This window comes from Bos mutus, chromosome 1, assembly GCF_027580195.1.
Source record: "Bos mutus isolate GX-2022 chromosome 1, NWIPB_WYAK_1.1, whole genome shotgun sequence".
Lineage (NCBI taxonomy): Eukaryota > Metazoa > Chordata > Mammalia > Artiodactyla > Bovidae > Bos > Bos mutus.
In genome coordinates, this window is record NC_091617.1 from 105,014,758 (window position 1) to 105,019,783 (window position 5,026).

A 5,026-nucleotide genomic window follows, 5' to 3' on the forward strand; every position below is an offset into this window, starting at 1 on the left:
CTGGAAAAGCTAGCTTAAAACTCAGCATTCAAAAAACTAAGATCATGGTGTCCAGTCCCATCACTTCACGCAAATCAATGGGGAAACAATGGAAACAGTGACAGGCTTTATTTTCTTGGGCTCCAAAATCACTGCAGATGGTGACTGCTGCCATGAAATTAAAAGACGCTTACTCCTTGAAACAAAAGCTATGACCAACCTAGGCAGCATGTTAAAAAGCAGAGACATTAGTTTGCCAACAAAGGTCCGTCTAGTCAAAGCTATGGTTTTTCCAGTAGTCATGTACAGATATGAGAATTTGATCAAAAAGAATATATACCTGTGGCCAATTCATGTTGATGTATGGCAAAAACCAACACAATATTGTAAAATAACTATCCTCTAATTAAAATAAATAAATTTTTTAAAAAAGAGAAGCCTGAGAACCAAAGAATTCATGCTTTCAAACTGTGGTGCTGGAGAAGACTCTTGAGAGTTCCTTAGACAACAAGATCAAACCAATCAATCCTGAAGGAAGTCGAACCTAAATGTTCATTGAAAGGACTGAAGCTGAAGCTTAAGCTCCAATATTCTGGCCACCTGATTTGAAGACCCAACTCACTGGGAAAAACCCTGATGCTGGGAAAGATTGAAGGCAGGAGGAGAAGGGGGCAAAAGAGAATGAAAGGGTTGGGTAGCATCACTGACTTAATGGACAAGAGTTTTAGCAAACTCCAGGAGATTGTGGAGGACAGGGAAGCCTGGTGTGCTGCAGTCCATGGGGTTGCAAAGAGTCGGACATGACTTACCAACTGAACAACTTTATCTGTCAACCCCACTAGAATGTGACTTCCCTGAGTGCAAGACCCATGTCTGTTATATTTAGCACTGTACATTGAGGCTAGTATGCTGCCTAGAAAATAAAAAGTGCTCACATACTTGAAAAAAAAAAAAAACACAGTTATTTAGCGTGACCCTGCTTCAGATGTTCCATTCTGAGCCCAGTTGAGGAGGCAGAGACTATCAAGGGCATTTCTCTTTGTGGTGAAAATAGAAAGACAGGAACACAAGTGCAAATAAGCAAAGGCATTTTAATCTTCTTACCATATCCACTAACACCTCACTGCCAAAGCAAGGCACACAGCCAAGTCCAAAGTTAAGGAGCAAAGAAATACACTCCATCACCATGAGAACTGGGGAAATAGAATGCTATTTATTACCTACAGAGGGATTAAGAATTGTAACCAATAATTCAATCTACCACACTCAGAAGACTTGCTATCTCCCAAAATGTTTCCTCCATCTGACTGTGTCTTTGCTTAAGCCTTTGGTCCCTAACAAAAATGAAAATACTCCCAGCACTAACACTTTACTCCATAACTATTTATCCATCCCTTACTATGAGTATCAGACCATTTCCTATGAAAAGAGAAAAAAGGCCAACGTGACTAGGGAAGGCAAAGAGTAAGGGACTAGGGAAACAACCCCAAACAAACTTTTGCAATATACAAATTTGCTGAGGATCAGAATCTATGTATTCTTACAAAATGAAAGGCAAAATGTTACAGAAATACAGTCACAGACGAAGAAAACAAATGTATGGTTACCAGGTAGAAAGGTGGGGGTAGAGGGGGAGGGATGAACTGGGAGACTGGGACTGACATATACACATTACTATACACAAAACAGGGAACTAAAAGACCTACTGGATAGCACGGGGAACTCCACTCAGTACTCTGTAATGGCCTATACGGGAAAAGAATCTAAAAAAAGTTTATATGTATAATTGATTTGCTTTGCCATATAACTGACAGTAACACAACACTGTAACTATTCTCCAATTTAAAAAAAAAAAAGGCAAAATGCCAAAACAGAACTGTACAATCAGAACACAGATATTTTTAAGATCCTCTCTGAAACACAGAATTCCACATCCCAGGCTATTCATAGTGTCACCATCCCAGGAATCTGTCTCATAACACTCTCCAGAGACTTCTACAGCATTCACTTATGCGGACACTCTAGATTCCAGATGAACATGGATTTATTTCAGCCTCTGTCAAGCAGCCTGCGCTTCAACATTATTTCTGATCTAAATGCATAAACAAAGAACTATCAGACATACTTAATACTTCCTGAATACAGCCCAATAGTTTATCCTTTTTATTAAAGGCTACCTTGTCTGAGTAGGTCATCTGTACTTCTCTGTCCACATAACCATTTACAAATACCATTTGTGCTATTATATAAAGTACCCTGAAGGAAGAAAACAATTTACTGTGTGTTGCACTTATCAGTTTGTGATGCTACTAGGTCACTAATGATGATACTGTAGTTCACTAATTATAATCAGTACTACTCAAATAAAATTTATCAAGCTTAGAATTAGATAGGTTTTAAGTAAAATGAAGTCTTGACCAACATAAATAACTCTCCCTACAAATCCCATTTACTGCCTCTCTAACACCATGTACATTTGCTTGATTTCTTATTTCATGGACAAACTCATAAGTAATTACTTAAAACTATGCCCATTTTTTAAAATACTGACTTCAATCAAATCATACTATTAACTATCTGAAGACTATGCACTGCACTTGCATTGCCTTAAATAAATGCTAATTAGAAAAGTCTAGTTAGAGAGACAAGTACATATAAAAACAGTAACGAGGAGTAGATATCTACATTTTCTGGGGTGGCGACTGCTACGACAGCAGAGAGATGAGGCAGAAGCACAAAGGCGCTCTCAGCCCTGCTCAGCTAATGATGCTGACCATAGGAGATGTTATTAAACAACTAATTGAAGCTCACGAACAGGGAAAAGACATTGATCTAAATAAGGTGAAGACCAGGACAGCTGCCAAATATGGGCTCTTGGCGCAGCCCCGCCTGGTGGACATCATCGCTGCGGTCCTGCCTCAGTATTGGAAGGTCTTGGTCCCCAAGCTCAAGGCGAAACCCATCAGAACTGCCAGTGGGATTGCTGTTGTGGCTGTCATGTGCAAACCCCACAGATGTCCACACATCAGTTTTACAGGAAATATATGTGTGTACTGCCCTGGCGGACCTGATTCAGATTTTGAATATTCCACCCAGTCTTACAATGAATATAAGCCAACCTCCACGTGAGCTATCCATACGAGGTATGACCCTTACCTGCAGACTAGAAACCAGATAGAACAGTTAAAACAACTTGGTCACAGGGTGGATAAAGTGGAATTTATCGTGATGGGTGGAACATTTATGGCCCATCCAGAAGAATACAGAGATTATTTTATTCGAGATTTACATGATGCCTTATCAGGACATACCTCCAACAATATTTATGAGGCCGTCAAGTATTCTGAGAGAAGCCTCACAAAGTGCATAGGAATTACTATTGAGACCAGACCAGATTACTGCATGAAGCGGCATCTCAGTGACATGTTGACCTACGGCTGCACAAGGCTAGAGATTGGGGTGCAGAGTGTCTATGAGGATGTGGCCAGGGATACCAACCGGGGCCACACTGTGAAGGCAGTGTGCGAGTCCTTCCACCTGGCCAAAGATTCTGGCTTCAAAGTGGTGGCTCACATGATGCCTGATCTGCCGAACGTGGGGCTGGAGAGAGACACTGAACAGTTTACAGAGTTTTTCAAGAACCCAGCTTTCCATCCTGACGGTTTGAAACTCTACCCTACCCTGGTGATTCATGGGACAAGGCTCTATGAGCTCTGGAAGTCAGGAAGATACAAGAGTTTTTCCCCCAGCGATCTGATCGAATTGGTGGCCCGGATCCTGGCCCTCGTTCCCCCGTGGACTCAAGTGTACCGCATGCAGAGAGATATTCCAATGCCGTTAGTCAGCTCAGGAGTGGAGCACAGAAACTTGAGAGAGCTGGCATCTGCAAGAATGAAAGACCTTGGAATACAGTGTCATGATGTGAGAACCAGAGAGGTTGGAATCCAAGCAATTCATCACAAAGTCTGGCCATACCAGGTTGAATTGGTGAGAAGAGATTATGTTGCAAATGGAGGCTGGGAAACCTTCTTATCGTACAAAGACCCAGATCAGGACATTTTGATTGGCCTCCTGAGATTACAGAAGTGTTCAGAGGAGACATTCCGTTTCGAATTGGTTGGGGGTGTGTCCATAGTCCGAGAGCTACACGTATACGGAAGTGTGGTCCCCATAAGCAGTCGGGATCCCACTAAATTCAGCATCAGGGCTTTGGCATGCTGCTGATGGAGGAAGCAGAATGAATAGCCAGAGAAGAACATGGATCTGGGAAAATAGCTGTTATATCAGGGGTCAGCACCAGGAACTACTACAGAAAGATTGGCTACAGATTGCAAGGTCCATACCTGGTAAAGACGCTAGAATAACACCACACCAGTCCACCTTGAGGCATCTCCTCCCGGGCAGGAAACCAATCCAGGATGTCTTGAAAACTCAGCACAGAGGCTGAGCAAAGCAATTGGATTTCCCTGAGCCCCTGGCAGGAGGCTCCCCCTCGCCCTGGAGCCTGGAAACCTTGCTTACGGCTGGGTCGGGCTTCTGCTGACCAAGCCCATGGAGCCTAGACACTCAGACCCCGCCACACCACCCGCTCCTGCATGTTTTCAAGATGTCACCTGTTTTCGAGGCTTAACTCCTGTATCTAGTTTCTCGGTTTTGCATGAGACTTGCAAGTGACCTAACCGTGACTCAGGCGAAGAGACAAAAATCAAGTTAACCAGCTCATTTGGACACCACGATTCATGAACTAAAACTGGCTATGTCACTTAAGGAGTATACTTAGGGGTAGGTTATTTATATAGAGTATAGACAAAGAGTCGTGTCGGGATCATGTGAAAGCTGTCAGACGTTGATCTCTGTCCTGTTACTATAATATGTATGCGTTCCAGCACTAGTTTAAAAAATGAGCTTTCATTTTAATGGCAGTCATTGTGGTTCCTGCACTACTGTTTGAAATATCTGTGATGGGGAGAAAACAGGTGAGGGTTCAAGCTTGAAACCAGCCTTTCTCAGTTCACTGGCTGCCATCTACAAAGGGCCATTACAGACA

The 5,026-nt window shown here is 42.6% G+C and overlaps 1 pseudogene; it reads left to right on the top strand.

The window, feature by feature from the left end:
• The first annotated feature begins 2,656 nt into the window (after positions 1-2,656).
• Positions 2,657-4,343, top strand: LOC102269965 (elongator complex protein 3 pseudogene; annotated as a pseudogene).
• Positions 4,344-5,026: the final 683 nt, after the last annotated feature.